Source organism: Cydia strobilella, chromosome 7 (genome assembly GCF_947568885.1).
Source record: "Cydia strobilella chromosome 7, ilCydStro3.1, whole genome shotgun sequence".
Taxonomy (NCBI): Eukaryota; Metazoa; Arthropoda; class Insecta; order Lepidoptera; family Tortricidae; genus Cydia; species Cydia strobilella.
In genome coordinates this window covers 17,911,682-17,930,287 of record NC_086047.1, presented here as the reverse complement: position 1 = coordinate 17,930,287, position 18,606 = coordinate 17,911,682, and the positions used below count along the sequence as shown (strand labels likewise).

The 18,606-nt window shown below is 37.2% G+C and overlaps 1 long non-coding RNA gene across 1 annotated transcript in view; it reads left to right on the top strand.

The window, feature by feature from the left end:
- Positions 1–15,439, top strand: part of LOC134742690 (uncharacterized) — a 272,093-nt gene extending 256,654 nt beyond the window's left edge. Inside the window, exon 2 of the long non-coding RNA XR_010127954.1 lies at positions 15,297–15,439. This is a non-coding gene — a long non-coding RNA (uncharacterized LOC134742690). The remainder of the gene's footprint in view (positions 1–15,296) is intronic.
- Positions 15,440–18,606: the final 3,167 nt, after the last annotated feature.

Sequence of the window (18,606 nt, the reverse complement as noted above, 5' to 3'; positions counted from 1 at the left end):
AAGCATCGAAGTAGTATGTACGTGCTTAATTTGAATAAAAATTGTTCTTGTTTACGCTGCGTCTTACGCAAGCGAACAACTCGCGAACGCGAAGCGAAGCGGCGGGCCCACGGAGTTCACGTTCGCAACGAGATCGCCCACGTAGGACACATCTATAGGTATCAAAGGATTGATTCACCCCGCGCCGCATCGCTTCGCTTCGCGTTCGCGTGTTGTTCGCCTACGTAGTACGCTGCGTTAGTGTTAGGAAATCCTGTTTATTATAATTTTTTTCTGTTTTAAATATCTTGTAAGTGTACGATTAAGTAAGTGAGACAATAAATTATTATTCTTTTCTAAGTATTTTTATATCTGCGTTGTGATTATTCGAGTAGGCAAAGAATGTTAACTGAGAAAATGCTTGGATGATATTGAATTTCGTTTGTTAGAGTTTTCCTTTACGGATGACTCGCTTACGGTTCGTGCTGACAGTGGCAATTTAATTTCTACGTGTTCACGTATTTATGAATCCTTCGATAACTCAGCTGTTCCTAGGTTCCCTAGCGTATTAAAAACTTAGGACAGGCATTGCAATCAACCAATATGGGACAGCCACTACCCTTGAGCACACGCCGATGATTTTCGGGGATCCTGGTCCTTCTTCAGCTAGCTAGCACTTCCAGGGCCTTGAGAGGTCGTCGCACACGCCTTGTAAACTGATTGTTCGGAAACACCACCAAAATACCGAATTTTGGAAATATTAACACACAGAGGAACATGCGTTGCAGGGCGCGCCCGAGCCGAAGTGATTGACAGTCAGAGGTGTTGAATCTACCTCCGAATTTGCTCCGAAACGGCATACCCTCATATTAAAAAGATTACAATGCCCGAACACTACGGTTCCTTTTAGTGTAGTATTTAGTATAACCGGGTAAGACCGGACTATTTTACGTCGAGTTTGAAGGACATAACAAAAAACCTAATTACTCATTTCTCACGAACTTTTACCTCCGATTGTTTATTGCAAATGATAAAATGAAACTTTTATTATTAATTCACTTAATTTCCCTTAATAGAATAGTTTAGGAGTAATCTACACTCAAATTTGAATAAAAAATTTTTAAGATACCAAATCGAAAAACCTTCTTGGACTAAAATCGGACTAAATACTAAATCGAACTCAAGGAGAATAAGTTTCATACGTTGAAAAAATCCGGTCTTTTCCATTAAATTTTAACTTATTACACTTTTTTTAAACGTTCGTAAGAAACGACTAACGCGACTGACATGATATGTGGTACTAATGCGAATGATAGGTACAGTCAAATGTAAAAATATGGGTGCATATAACTTACTCAAAAATATGTCCCGTAGTTCTTAATTTGCTGACATAAAAGCTATGGGACATATTTTTGAGAATGATGTGTGCACCCATAGTTTTACACTTGTACCTATAGCTTCGAGCCGCCTAAACCTATACCTTTCAATAATATAATGGGCATTAAGACCTTTTTTAGACCTCTAGGTGGCAAAAAAATACAGACAATTTGGACAATAAATATTGTTATCACAAAAAAAACATAATTCTGTAGGCATGGTCAGCCTAAAAAGAGATGGCGGGATGGACGCATTTCTCAGCAACTGGAGGGATGCTGCAGTTAATCGAGAAAATTGGAAGTGTAGGGGGGAGGCGTTTGCCCAGCCGTGGGACACTTTATAGGCTCGTTAAAAAAATTGTAATACTTCTTTTTTCCCGCTGTCTCTGTCACATTTCGCAAGAAAGAACTGGAAAGATCATGCACGCCAAGTGTCAATTTTGATCGAATTTTGTCGATTTTTATTTATTTTAAAAATACCGAAATTCGAAAGCTATGGAATTACTATTTAAGTTAAGATTGTTTTTTCTTCTTTTTTTGTTTATAGTATCACATAATAAATAACCGAGTAAAGTTTGATTAAAAGTCCGAGTTAGAGGTTACTTTGGGAATTAATTGTATCGAGCGAAGTGTCATAATTCGTGTATCGGAAGCTATGTTATTAAAGATAATATAGTCAAGAACTACATATATTTTTTCTACGTCTACGAATATCAACGCCTCTTAGAAAAACATGATCATATAAGGAGATTTTTCGCCATCTGGCTCAGGGAACTTCCTTAAGTAAAATGTTATATCTTAAAATGAAGCGCACTGCACAAATTAGGAGCTTATTACGCAAACGCAATTCCTTTTCGCTTAAATGTAAGTAGTTATGCATACTCTGACGTCGCCATGATTTAAATCCACTATAAATCTTTTCTATTGCTTTATTCTTCAGCAAAAAATGAATGCAGAAAGGACTTAGCACGAGAACTCGGAATGTACTTGAAATTACTGTGGTTCAGTTTACGTAGGCCAATTCTGCATTAAAAATGATATGTTCTCAAAGTTGTATACTTAGATAAATATAAAAGATAATAGTACATTATTACAAGGGCCGGGCCGTAGTAGACGAATCCACGAATTAGCTATAAAGCCAGCGCTGGTTACGTAGGCCCCCATTTGGTGATGCCGCGAAAGATAACACCTAAAGACACAGCGATCGGACCTTTTGTTCCCACATATTGGTCGCCTTAGCCTAAGCTAGTCGTGCAATGTCGTGGCCGAACCCCCAACTAGGAAATTTTTATCTTACAAGTGTCCTAAGAGTTTATATTTTTTACTCTTATAACATACTTATAACTTGCTCTTTGAAAATGCACTTGTAAGACAACTGATCTTATAAATGTCTTACAACGATTCTTTATAAACCTCTATACGAGGACGTACTAAAAGTCAGTGTTCTTATATTTTATTTATTTATTTAAATATGAAACAAACGGTCATACATAAAATATTGTTACAGTTTCTTCTCTTAGTCTAGACCTATAGTTTCCATTTTTATTAAACATATCTTTATATATAGCACGAAAAAGTACCTATCTTGGCTTAAGTTCAGCAGATTAGTAAAAGGTTACACAGAATTTGCGAATAGGTATCGACAAACATGACATAATAGCACTTTAGATATTAACACTTTTAGATATTGACAGATCGCGGCTAGATTTCCATACTAGTCCTGAATAAGAATTTTATTGAGCCTATGGTACAATTAAATATGTCTACATTTTTTACAATGTTACTATCATTATAAAGTGCACATGCTCGCTTAATAAACATATTTTTAGAATAGTTAGTTCTACTACATGGGATGGAGAATAAGTGCTTGTATCCGAGACGACATCGGCGTTCTTTATTACCTGGGACTCTTATACATATGTCTTATAGTACATGTCTATACTCTTATAGTACAAAATATCTTAAATCATGCTTTTATAAGATGTACTGTCATAGTCAAGACACATGTAAGTCTGCTGTAACACCTTAGTTCTTAAATCAGCATATCCGTAAGAGAAAATTGCTAGTTGGGCCGTAACGCTGATTGGAGTATAACGATCAAGGTCGCATCAAAATGAAATATTAACCATATCAAATAGTCATAAAGGAATCGGCCTGCTCTGTGGCCCAGTATACGTCTTCGTATATGATTTATGATGTCTTTATTAAAAGCGGTTGGCAATACAAGCGTTTTTCTTGAATTATTGCGCGGCGTATAAGAGGGAAGTCCTTGTACCACAAATGAATTGTATGAAGTTATAAAACTGGACTTAATAGTCCGTAACTCCCTCAAACGATGGTTAAGACGAAAGTGGAGGACCTATTTCGATGAAACATTTAAATAGCTGTTAAAGATCACTCAAAACATCCCTTAAAGTACTTTTTGGCTTAACCTTAATACCACGTGAAAATTTTATAAAAAAAATTGTTGACGCATTGTGTCTGTATAGGTTAGGTATCTATATCTATACCTATATGTTATTGCCAGGCGCTAAATCTCAGTATAGTATACCTTGTAATAATATACATACTCTCGCAAATTCGCCACTCGAGAACCTTCCTGCCCCATCGGCGGCCCCAAAGTCGCGGGAAACCGTTGGTTGAGGGCAACAAATGACCGTTCGTTGTGGAGATCCTTGAGGGAGGACTTTATCTAGCAGTGGACGTCTTTCGGCTGAGATGAATCAAAGTTCTACATTCTAATGTACATTTATGCGAAACAAAACAACAGTCCGAATTCATTAAACTTTTTTTTCTCCAAAACTTTTCCAATCGACCCGAGTTTACTTTGCAAGTGTCAGTCCCAAAAATGTTTCCGTGTTTCATTAGGCGGATTATTTTTTATCTTTAGGTACTTTTAATTGGAATTGCTCGGTCAATTTGTTAAAAAGAACACGCTTTATCTTTGAATTATTGTAGTTTTAAAAAGTTTCCTTTATTTTTAAGCGGGTGTACTTTTTTGGTATAAGTCTCAGAATGACCGCTAGAGGGAAGTGTCGTTCTTAGGAATCATATATCTATATAGGTATGTCGCAGGCAAATTGTAAGATTCGGCATTTTACAAACGGTTTCGTCATTTTAAAAACGTTTTCACGTTTGCAAATTGCCGAAGGTGCGCTCAATAGTGTCACCGTAAACGTGATGGTCGTATGAGGGTGACCAGGGTTTTTTTATCAATTTATAAGCCATTAACTTTTATACCATATCATCTTCACGGCCACCAAAATCTCAAGGTCACCCAAAACCGAATCAAACCACCCCACTATCCACGTGGTCTTGTCTGTCTTTTACTTTTATGAGGGTTTGAGTGTTTTAAATTACTTGTTAGTAGCCGGGGGTTACAAGAAGTAAAACGGACTTACAACGTACATTTTCACCATCACTAAAGGCAGCAAAAAGGCTTCTTACTCATCGTAAAAACTGTAAAACAAGACTAAACAAGGGGTTTTTCGTCCCTAGTTTTATAGGCCGGGGTTTTCCTAGTATGGCCTCTTTATGTACCCTAAATATAACTTCGAAAGATCGGCCCATTTCGGTAGGGAGCGGAAAACGGACACTTTTGGAAATGTAATTAAATCTTGATGATATTTAAGCGCTCGATGTTTCCTTAACCGAAAAATTTGAGGTACAAACGGTAAACAAATTACACTACGGGCTCTATGAAATGTAGACGCGCTCGTGAACCAAAAAATCTAAAACATAACTTGACAAAACAAAATTTCTCGAGAATCACAGGTCAATTCAAACGTACACTGGCATAAAACTGATATCTTAATGATGTCATTTAGTTATCGTGCATTTCACTCGTACTTGTCCGTACATGTATTGACGCGAGCGACACACACGATAAAGAAATGACATCATTTAGATACGATTTGGATTTCAGTTTAAAAATGTATGTTATTCACAATTACTTATATAAGGTGCTCACAGAGTTTCGGTAGGACTTCCCATTCTAAAATTAATAAGTGGTGAATCTGATGTAAATTGTATTATGTTATCTGTGGTACACCTCATCTAGAAGCTCTCCAAACCTTTGACAGAGCTCTAAGCGTTTCAGTCCACAATTTACTTAGCAAACATATAAAGTAGGTTCTCAGACGTTCGATATACTCGTGGGATAATCTAGGACTTAAGCCTTATCCATATTGGAACAGTATTAAGTTCGATTGTGGGATTGAGTAAAAGTCTCGTGATAGTCAATTGGAGTGTTGTTGAAATGTTTGAGTACTTAAAAGGATAGTACATTGCTTCTACAAATGTAGTCCCCATTTTTCTCTGGATATTTAAATGTTCTGTGTCTAAATTTGCACCAAGCAAGCTTTTTCATTTATTTTGCCGTATTTAGATTTAATGAGTGATTATTTGGATGTGTAACACAGTTGAATACAATTTTGCTTCGGCAAAAAACTGTAACATTCTTAATTAGAAAGAAAACTCGTAAGAACGATGAAATAGAATTATACATATGATTTGTGTGAAAGTATTGGCTACAAATTTCATCAGTTCAAAAACATTCACAAATTAACATTAGTAAAGGTATCGTTCGTATTCAGATTACACCAGCATTACTGCAGCAATATTGCAGCGGACATTACTGCCGACTGCATTACTGCCGCAAATGCCGCAAATTTTCTGCCCGTATGTCTAGTATATATTTGCCTTTATTATACCTACACAAACTACTCGTAATATATCTAATATCTATATAATTTATATACCTATATATACAACATGACCTTCATTGCTCTTTATATGTACTTGCTAAACGTCTGAACAGCGGACTGAAAGTGTCATTTTCACAATATCAAGTCTATTTACACTTCGAAAATACCCAGACTTTTCGAGACACACCGTCTAACACGATTTCGCCACTGTCATCACACTTCCAATGGAATGAAAAAAGTTGAACGACCCTGCCACATCATACTTAACAACCTAATAACTTCAAAGATTATGATAGATTACTTCTATTAGATTCCGCATTATAAAACATGTATACTAAATTTTCTTGACACTTGTCACCAAGTAGATGTAGTACCTACTTACTGACGCCCGGCCGAAAACAGGCGGGATGTGTATCGTTTATTGCATTCATTCAGCCCAATTCCCTGGAGTTTGAACTGTAGGTTACTATCCCGACGTCATTCCCACACTGTTCTCCTCAAATCTTCTTGTTTTCCTAACTCAATATCATAGTTTTCTTGTCACCATAGTAAAGCTAAATAAAATTAAAAAAAAATCTAGGTATGTTTCAAACTGTTTTTTTTATTTTATCAATCAGTTTATAGGCCGCACTTTTTAGGGTTCCGCACCCAAAGGGTAAAAACGGGACCCTATTACTAAGACTCCCTAAGACCCTGGTGACCCAGGATGTATCTTATCAATGGTGATAGCTAGACAGATGAAATTTTCACAGAGGATCATTTCTGTTGCCGGTATAACAACAAACGTGCGCGAGTTCGACTCGCACTTGGCCGGTTTTATTTGCCCATTTTTATCCAAGTTTTATATCAAGGCCAGTCCGGTAAAGTGCGCTGCTTTCAAACCAAATGTTGGCGTATACCAATGAGTTTCTCGAATTTCATTTAGGAACGAAATTATTTTTCATCCGCCCGCTAAAGGGAAACATTGTAAGGTAATAGGAGTAAGGTTAAATTACAATTTTGATTAATTCTCTTGGTTCATTTAAGATCCAGTTTTATTTGTAAAGCGCTACAATTAGAAGCAACTGGCCTTGTTTCTTTTCAGAAATCGGTTTTTGTTCATTATATTTATTGGTGTATTCCCATTTGTCCCCGCCGGGCACATGTGAACAGGTGCATTCATATGAATCATTCCCATCTGTCCTCGCCTCATGTATGGCGGCGGTCGGGGACAAATGGAAATACATATATTTATGCACACGCGTAAGGTTTACGAAATATAAAGTAAGCCGATCTCTCGAAAAAAGAACAAGATCAGCTCACTTTATATTTCGTCAACTTTACAGATTGTAAACAATTGAAGTGAGCACTCGTTCGCTAACCTTTTGCTTTCTCTAATGAGAAAAATCTATGTCCTCTCAGAAAATCAGGTGACAAATTTTGCTCCTCTCTGTGCCCTAGATACATAATAATCAGGTTTCATCGTAGAATGCCGCAGTTTCAATTTGTGAGGAGGAAAGGGTAGCAGGGGAGACATGGGCAAAGGTCGGCAATGAGAAAGATGTTATGCAAGACGTTGTGCCGCTTTGAATTAAAACGTTGTATGTGGCATTTCAACATTTGGTAAAGTGTATATGGCGTTGTATGTGGCATTTTAACATTTGGTAAAGTGTATATGGTGTTGTATGTGTCATTTCAATATTTGGTAAAACAACTGTAGTTTGTCAAAGGACTGTCTTATTTCAAACATAGACAGAGAGAATCATACTATCTTTGTCTTACACTAGTACTACAACCCAAAAGAAAAGGATGAGTATAGTTTTCTTTGTTCTTATTTACTGCCAATTTGGTTTGACCAACTATATTTGGTAAAGGAGATGTCTAACTAATAGATATTAAGGTTTTATTAGAGAAGCTTTTTAGATTACTATACCTATACTCTATTTTATACATATTTCGTTTTTAATGCTTAACAATTATATTGTGAAAATTAAATTTGACATTATTAAAACTTGTTTTTTTTTTTAAATAGGCGTCATTCATTCATTACGTAGGGCAAATTAAGGGTGAAGGGGGGGGGTCTTATTTTTCTTACAGGGGGTGGGACTGGTGGGAGCGGCTTGATAGTTCTTACATAAGATCACAAAAATGCGCTAGGAAAGATTATGCTTAGAAAAAAATGCGTGCATCCGTGCGAGTACCGACAAAGAAAAACTATAAAATTAAGCCAAAGTTAATTACCTATTGCCATAGAGTAACTTATATTGCCATAGAGCGGTACTGTCATAGTAAATTTTGTAACCCCAGTAAATTCACTGCCATCTGTCGACACACTTTAAAACTAAAAATGAAAATTTATAAAAATACGATAAAATGTATTTAAATATGGATGATTTTTTTTATTTGCATTAATTATTTTTATGATTTTGACCCATGTTCTTCCACTGATATGTGCTAAAATTGTTAAATAACAAACGAAACCGTCAACGCCATCTATACGACAGTAGGCCTAAGCTAGTAGCGCCCTCTGATCGAGAATCAAATTTTCTTGATTTTCGAGGCACGTTTTTTCCTTAGACTGTATCCATCTATTACGGAGTTATATCTATCTTTGCTATTGCCAAAAAAAACTTTTTTTATACTTTTGCTGGTACAAAATAAAAGTGCCTAAAATTATTTGTTTAAAAATCGAAACAAAAACAAACTCGATGTGTAATCATTTTGCCTTCAGATTCTTATGTAATAAATATTAAACAGGGGGGGTGGGGGTCGGCCTATTCTTATTTTTTCTTACATATGGGCGGGAGGGGGTCAATCTGGCAAAATTGTTTCACGTAATAAATGAATGGCGTCATAACAATTGCACCAATAGTGCAATTCTGCTGGGGCCCGTTTCTCAAAAGCTTGTAACTTGTAATACAAGTGGAAGTCCCTTTCTAACAAAAGCTGTCAAAAAGTGACATTCGATAGTATTACAATTTACAAGCTTTTGAGAAACGGGCCCCTGGCAATTAAATTAGCAGACAATTACAGATTGTCCTATAATATTATTTATTATGATGTTTGCAACTGATTATTGGAAAGTGATTATTGCTATGCCAACATTTATAGATAATTCTTTAGTTGGTTGGTGTTTCTTTTACATAAACACTTGCAGATATTTTAAAAATGTTTTTTTTTAAATCATTTTTTCTTAAAACAAAATTTTCAATAAATTTTATGTTCAATTAAACCTTGAACTTTCGTTTTCAAAACTAAGCAATTTTACGTTTGTAAAATATTCCTAGTGTTATCTTTATAGTCAATTGTTTCTAGTTTAATGATTTTTATTTTATTATCAATTTGCCTGACTTTCTAGGAACATGCCTATCCTGATGTACGTATGTACATACGTACCTGTCTACCCATGCCAAATTGCAGCTTTAGTATTAACGGTAACTACCCTAATCCGCGAACGGACAAAGAAACACACAGCTAAAAACGGACATAGCGAAATCATAAGCCCCAAAAAGATCACGCCTAATTTTCCAATCCCATCCCATCCTCGTCGCCAGTAATATTTAAGGGTTTTTTATGAGTATTAGACGAAAGTAAACTCCAAGTCAACGACACAACTGATTTATTTTGGGCTTACCCTCAAAGTACTACTAAGTCTACCCCACATTTCATACATATATAACACCAAGCATTTACCAAAAACATTAAAAACTACGACCTACTTACCACGTTTTAATACAAGACAAACAGTACTCGAGTCTGTCTGGCGCTCTCAGATAATTTCGTCTATGAGTGCAAGCAAAGGACTCCTACTATTCCTAGTGTAATTTAAATTAAACGTATGTGCTCCCACGAGACATAACAACCGTATGTGATTATATAAAACTAGTTTTAACTTGTACTTTATTACGCGGGAATACGTTAGAATTTTGAATGTGTTTTTGAATTCAACTTGCGGCTGTTATGCAGGGCTTACCTACTAAAAGTGTGCTTTTAGAGTTTTACGTAATTTGAACAAAGGGGTGTTAATGAAGGTTTTCGTTTGCTTAAGCATGGTTTAAGTTTTTTTTGCATTGCGAATGTATTAGGGTATAATTCCAATTGCGATTGTAGCAGTTCTGTTGCAGTAATGGGAAACGGTCGATGTCACTCTCAATCTCATTAATAAAACGAGTAAACAATCAATTGTGACAGCAATGCGGCAACGAAAGCAATACCTACTGATTTATTACATTTATAATATTTTTTTATTAATTAAAATTTGAAAACTAAAAATAATAATAAATAAAACTAATCTTAAAATAAATAACTAAAAAGTATTTACATTATATTAAATGTTGACTTTTCTCTTCAGTTGACTGTATATGCTAGTTTCTGAAACGCCACTTAAATTGTGATAAAAAGAAAAAAAAAAACGCTTTTCCCGTACCTCAAACATAATTTTTAGTAAAACGAATTATAGCTTGGAGTTACAATGGAGGAATTACAATGGAGCGCTTAAATATTGTTAATAAGCAAGCTTCAAATGAAGCTCACAAATTTTGTAGGACATTTATATTTAAAGGTTCTCTGTTATCGTCTTAGGAGTCGTTCTAATGGGTCTCTGTTGTTTCCCATATGGTTTGAAGTCATAATGTATTGTTTATCCACATTTTCGTTAGTCATAATTTGGTTTTTCTCAGAAACGCGTAACTTTTCAGGATTTCCATAAAACAAACCTAACCTATCTAGATAACCTGGGGATAATCCTGAAAAGTTAACGGTTTCAGAATTATGACTTTCAATAATTATGTCAAACAAAGGGACCCCGTTCTAAGTTCTAATGCTACCTAACAGCCGGGCTAGCACATGATTGGCGTGACAGTATCTCGCCGCGAGATAGACTACCCGTGCTGGCAGTACTTGCAGATACGAGGTTGAGTAAGTATAGCGGCGAATTAATATGTCACGAGCTTACGACTAGGTAGTTAGGTACGTATACTTTAAGTCTAAGTTTAGGGTTTAATCTAAAGTCTAGTTTAGAGGAACATAGTTGGGTGAGTAAAAGGTACCGTTGTCGGGTTAACTTAAACTGATTTATTACAACATAATCAACTGTTTTTATACATCCTAATCTACGGCGGTACAGACCTTATCTTAACTAAATCAGCGCGTGCTCAAACCTATACTAAGTTATCGACACGCGCCGATAATATTTTGCTGACCGCCATAGTACTCCCCCCTTAGTCAACCGGTAGGGTTGACGACCAGGTCCTTCGCAGGAGTTGACCTGAACAGGATACGATTATTGTTTACGATTACGATACGATTATTCCACTTCCACGACGTTATAACTTCAATCACGGCTCCGCGCCCGTGAACTTGAAAATGAATTGCTGCGGCATGTCTCGACGCGTGCTGCGTTGACAATAATTTCCTCGCGCGTGTCGCGTATTGTGCTTGCTTGCATTTTTGAGTGCGGCTTCAAAACAATTATAATATGTAGCTGGAATGACTTCATTTAATTAATTTGCAATTTGGCGTGAATTTCCTTGAATATATTCCTGATGCGTTGTGACAGTCCCTCCCGTTGTAGCCTTTCCTTAAACTTGTCGTTCTTGGAAGAAACGGAGACGTGCCGATGTCTTCTAATACGTCTGGGCGGACGTATGAAGAGTGCAGCCAGGGTGCTCAGAGCCAGCGTGGCGAGCGGAAATGCTCGAGCCAGGGTGGCGAGCGGAGAATCTCGAGCCATTGTGACGAGCGGGGTACTCGGAGCCGACAAGGCGAGCGTTGAGGGCGACGACTAGTAGTGGAGAGTAGTCGGGTCGCTAGGTTTGCTGCGTGCCACATCAGGATTAATCAGGATCCTCTTGCCATAAAGCGTTGGTGGATATCTGATGCCATGGTGAGGTCATGTCATGCTCGTTGTAATTATCTCTTCTTCCTTCTGAAGATATTTTGTGGTCCAAGAATCCGGAAACCGGAATATAATGGGAGTGCAACGGTGATGTCATTTGATGGAAGGGTGGCGAAATCAAATTGAGACGAGATCACTTTGTCAGTCCTTCTCGACCAGCAATTGAATGTCGCAGTCAACACTTACTTCCGAGGCTTCTTCACTGGAGCTCTTCGTGTAGACATCTCAGTAGGTGCGTGTTCCTTCGACGGGTTACCACTGTAGCGAAGTGGCAATCGTGCACGTCGGTCCCCGTGGGAACCCCACTCGGGGTCACCACTTTAGGGGAACGGAGTTGGGTGAGTAAAAGGTACCGTTGTCGGGTTAACTTAAACTGATTTATTACAACATAATCAACTGTTTTTATACATCCTAATCTACGGCGGTACAGACCTTATCTTAACTAAATCAGCGCGTGCTCAAACCTATACTAAGTTATCGACACGCGCCGATAATATTTTGCTGGCCGCCATAGCCGTACTTTGCATGCTATTGTATACCAACATATATTTTTATACAGGAATTTTTACTTACCACAAATTTAACCATGTTTTATTGCGAATAAAAAAATACTTTACGCGACTACGCGATTATCGTAAGTCGCGTGATTGACAATGAAGACTCCTTATGTGAACATAATAAGCATGTAAGGACAAGGATAATGTTTTTAAAAGAAACCTAAAAGCTTTTCTTACAGAGAAAGCGTATTACTCTATAACATAATTTTTGACTGATTTGTGAATTAATGTATTGACATTTGACAATGAATCCTGACTACTGTTATCATATTATATTAAGTTTTTTTTTAAAGAATTCATTACATTTATTTACATACAAGATATATACAGTGGTACTACGTAAACGAAATTAATAACTAGCTTAAATCTAAAATAGGCCCTTGAGGCATTGTACCAAGGATGCTGGCGGCATTTCCCCGCTGTATCGCAATGCTGATACGATGTGCGAGAAAGCCGCCAGCTCTTCGGTCACCAGTTACGTCAAACAACATGCGCGCTGGGACCCCATGGACCTAGAGTTTCAACTCCAAATGGAATGAAATGATTAAGATTATATTTCTAATATAATGAAAATTTTATCAACCAAAAAAAAAAGGCATACCATCAGATCCACAGCGCAGGCTTTGTCACATTACAATTACCTAATTAAGATTTACTGCATGAGATAACCCTGTTTTAACTATTATTGTTTGTCTGTGATATAATGATTACTGTGTATATTTATTGAATTTGTATGCCAATAGGCACGACTTTTTGGTACCTCCTTTTTGGTGCGGACGGCTAAGGAATGGAATGCGCTCCCGCCATCTGTATTCCCTGATCAATATGACCTCGGTCTCTTTAAAACAAGAGTGAATAGGCTGTTACTGAACCGTTGAGCTCCATCTTAGGCCCGGTCTTCACTTTCCATCAGGTGTGACTAGGACCAATCGCCGATCAGTTTATAATAAAAAAAAAAATACAGTGATACTGAAATATTTATTTAACATCTTGTAACTTACCTATGTTGAACAAGTGAATTGAATCCACCCTTATCCCGCAGCCACACTTAACCTTATTGACCTTACCTAATAATTGTAGGTTATTTAATTTAATGGCTATTCTACACGATGGGCCATCATACTGGCCCACTAAGATGGGCCAGCGTGTAGAGAGGGGAGTGGTGTCGGATGGCGATGGGATGGCCACAGTGTTTGTTTTTTGTCCGCACGTCAAAGGTAGTGGGGCAGCGATGGTGCGGACGCATCTATATGGTGCGTGGCCCATTCCATAGTGCTTTCAACCATCGCGTGGCCATGTCGCTGGTCCAGCACTGGGCCATCGTGTAGAGGAGTCATAACCATCGCACGGCCATCTCGCTGGGCCAGCGCTGGGCCATCGTGTAGAGGAGTCATTACCATCGCATGTCCATCTCGCTGGGCCAGCGCTGGGCCATTGTGTAGAGGAGTCATAACCATCGCATGGCCATCTCGCTGGGCCAGCGCTGGGCCATCGTGTAAAGGAGCCATAAGATCTTAATTCCGTTGTTATTTTAATCATACAATTATTAGGGTGTCCTCCCACTGACAATTAATTTCACAAATTAAACATAAAAGCTAATATTTCCAGTAATATTATAATATAAGTAAAGGTATTTAATATCAACTAAGGAAAATATCCCGTAGTAGATTTGAAAATGCCAGCCGGCTTTGAAGAATTTATTTATTTAATCTTTATTGCACAAACGAAAAACTTATCTAACAAAAAGTGGACTTAATGCCAAAAGCATTCTCTAACAGTCAATCTTAAGGTAAAGCAGAGAGATTGTGGGCGGTGCTACTACTACTAATAAAATATAAATACCAGAGCTAAATTAAAACTTAATATAAAATGCAAGACCATCGAAATAAATACAATAAGTTTAATTAATTTAATTTAATGTTAAGTTTAATTTAAGAAGTGTGTGTATTGATTGTGTGTGAAGACTGGAGGCTTTTGAAATGTGGTGCTGGCGTCGAATGGCAAAGGTCAGTTGAACGGAGAAGAAAACAAATGAAGAGGTTTTACGCATGGTAGGAGAGAAGAGGAGTTTGTTGAGAACCATAGAAAATAGAAGAGGAAAGATGCTTGGACACCTGCTACGACACGACGAATTTATCAAGAACATAATTGAAGGGAGAGTTGAGGCAAGGAGGCGGAGGGGCAGACCAAAGAGAACATACATAGATCAAGTAAAGGAAAAACTCAACGTCGTGTCGTATCAGGCTGTCAAGGAGAAGGCAGAGGACCGACACTTATGGAAATCGCTCCACCAACAAGAGTATAACTCTTAAATATATGATGATGATGTGTATTGATGCCATACGATAAATAAATAATTTCAATACATATAATACCTAATACAAAAAATATAATATATAATATATAATACATAATATATAATACATAAATTATAAAACTAAAACTAGGAATCCTTCATTCTATCAGCAAAGAAAGCACGTACAGATTAAAAGCTAACTTATTTGGGGCTTTGCACGCAGAACGAGTTTAACATGAAGCCAGTGCAATGTGAAGGGATAGATAGATAGATTATGGACCCGGGTATGTACTTAAACTACGTCCAAAAGAGAGGTATGGGCACTGTGAATGACATCTCGCTTTGTGTGGTAGGGCACAGGACAGCGGATGTCATTCCAGATCTAGAGCAGAGCCCAACTGGGGAGGTACCTCCACCTTACAGAAAACCGCTGCCAAATAACACTAGACCATACTAATAATGTTGTGTTCCTGCCGGTGAGTAAGGTTGCCAGAGCTCGAGGGAGAGGAGTGTTAGGATCGGCAACGCGCATGTAACTCCTCTGGAGTTGCAGGCGTACATAGGCTACGGAGACTACTTAACATCAGGCGGGCCGTATGCTTGTTTGCCACCGACGTAGTATAAAAAAAAAAGATATATGATACATATTGCCTGAAGAGGTATACAGGAGTGTGTTCGCGTTCGCGTATTGTTCACCTACGTACTACGCTGCGTTAGACTGTAACAGATACTTTTAAACACAAACTGTACAGATTTATCTCTGATTGGAAAGTTACAAGAAAGAAATAGAAGCATTTGAAATGTGGCTATATAGGCGTATGTTAAAAATCTCCTGGACCGATAGAGTTACGAATGTGGAAGTACTTAATAAAATGGATAAAAAGTTAGAAGTTTTGATCACGGTAAAAAAAGGAAAATATCATATTTTGTACACATATACAGAAGTGACAAATATAATATACTACAACTAATATTAGAAGGAAAAATTGATGGCAAGAGGGGAAGGGGAAGAAGGAGGGTCACCTGGCTTGACAGCATAAAAAAATGTCGATAACGCAGCCATGCTGGCAGAAATGACTAAGAACACGAGAGAGATGGCAAATTTGGTCGCCGACGTCCGTTAGGGCATGGCAAACAAAGAAGAAGAAGGAAAGTTACAGGGTGACTTATATTTTAGTTCGTCGTTTCATTCGCTACTATTGATGGTAACTGAACATATTATTTTCAAAAATATTTGGCAAGACAGAGACTTGTTGCACCTACATGCACGAAATATATCAATAAGAATGCTCAAGCATTTGTACTTGCCTTTAAAACAGCCATTTGCGAACTCAAAATTAGACTGCTCTGTCGTAACTTTCTTCAGAATTTTAACCAAACGTTTTAAGTTCAACGCAACATTATCAGACTTTTCTAGAAAACAAGAAGATCCCAACAAATAATTTTAAGTTAATACAAATTTTATAGCAGTTAAGACCTTTTATGTTTAGGAGGGAATGTAAATCAGTGTCAAAACTGATATGGTTTGCAACTTTGTGAATAAATCTTTGTAAAATTTTTGGCTGCCATCCCGGCGGGGAATTCGTGCCTTGTTTGTTATTTGTTGTAAACAGATTATCAGATTAGTAAAGACAGTTGGAGTGACCGAAGTTTTCGTTTGTCCAATCTAAAGTTACGTCTTACTGTCTCAAAATTTAGTAAGAAATTCTGTCTCGCAGACAGAAAACTACTAAACTGAAATAAATGTCACATACGAAGGAAAAAATAACCAAAGCCTCCAGTGTCCAGAGCTGGAGGCTTTGGTCATTTTTTCCTTCGTATGTGACATTTATTTCAGTTTATAGTTTAAATAGTAGTGTGTCTACTTGAAAAAACCACAAATTAAAATATTTTCATAGAAAATAATTTAATTTGTTCTTAGAGTACAGAAAACTACTATTCTTTTTTTTACAACTTCGGGAACAAATCAAATTACTTCATTAAATATTTTGATTTATGTTTTGTTTTAAGTAGTTGCACTACTATATAAATATGTTTTTGGCAAAAAATTAATTTTCAGTACAATATTTTATCGCTGACTGTATTTTTCTTTCCACAGGCAACTAATACTCATCTGGGCAATTCGAATAACCCCAAACACAACTAGTTTGAGTTGTTTTAGACTTCCCACGGTCACCTCCTGTCTCCATCATCAGATCAGCTCCATGTCATCATAATTTTGCAATTCATCTGATTCACATAATGTATGCAAAATTTCAGCTCTATCGGAAATCGGGAAGTGGGGCAAATTTACCTTCGAAGATTTGACCTACACTTACAAAATAACAGGGCAAGTTAAATAGAAGCTTGTGTAATTATAGACTGAAATAGATGTCATATACTACCTAAATAAAAAGTGAGCTAACCCTCCAGTGGCGGATGCTGGATTCGAACCGATATCTTCAGCTTAGCCGTTATGCTCCGGATCTCATGGACTGAACGCCATACAAATGCATCTATCGACGAACTTAACGTTAGAACGAAGCTCTCCACTGTTTGCTCCCAACGTGTACTTGGTTTCTTTGGCCATCTGAGCAGGACAGGGCCAGATAGCCTGGAAAAGCTCATAATAACTGGCCGCATGGCAAGGAAGCGAAGGGATGGACGTATGGCCACGCGTTGGGCGGAAGAATAACGTCAGAGACAAACGCCACACTGCAGGCTAGCATGCACTGGGCACAAGACAGACTCCAGGCTCTGTCACTGGTGAAGAGTGTCCACACTCGTCACGTCCCTCAGCCAGGATACGACAAGTAGGAGAAGGGAGAAGATACACTTATAATGTTTTAACGTTCTAAAGAAACACAAAAAAAAGCCAAATAATTACGTTTCTTTTACGTGATTATACACGCTTCGTGAAAATGTCAACTGCCTGCCTGTTACGATTCACGAGATAAAACTAATACTTATAGGCTGGCGGATGGACAGGCGGAGGCTAATGTTTTTAGGTATTATTGATATAATTATATTTTTACTCTATTTTTGTACAATATGCTGCAAAAAAGCAACTGAATTTAATTTAGCTTTAGAGGATTAATCCCAGTTTCGTGGACAAAATGTTGTTTAACAACTACATTTAACTGTTATAATAATACCGACGTACCTGCTATGTGACATCATAGTATTGAGTATGCATTTAGATTTTCTTAGTCATTACATAAAACTTCATTGCAGAGTCCGCATGAACTCTTAATTTCTATATAAAGCAATTGTTTTACATTTCGTTATCTTTTAACATTTCAAAAGGCTTTAAAAAAGCTTTATTTTCCACATTGTACAATCGCGACATTAATTTTACACACACCTGTCTACGCTTTATTAATTATGAACAATTATATCGTTATTTGCGAACGACGAGATATGTTCGCAATCAGCCAATTTAATGTTAAAGCCTTTATTTCGAATGTAACGAATGTGTGTAATGGCGCTATTAAATTTTATTTACTCTTCAATCACGTGTACGATATTAAAGTTGGAAAATATGCTGAAATTGATAAATATCATGTGTCAAAAACCCATATATGACTGGAGGCCAATTCAAATGTACTTACATATTGATATCTATATGATGTCATTTACTTACTTATCTTTCGTGTGTCATTTCGCTTGTACATGTCCGTTCATGTATTGCCGGAAGCAAGACGTGCGGGGAATGATAACAAAATGATATCAATATTTAATTTTACTATAACCGAAGTCAGGTAAAAGTTTTTTTAACAATTTGCTTGTTTACATAAAATCTGTGGTCTCTTACGCTGCGTCTTACGTAAGCGAACAG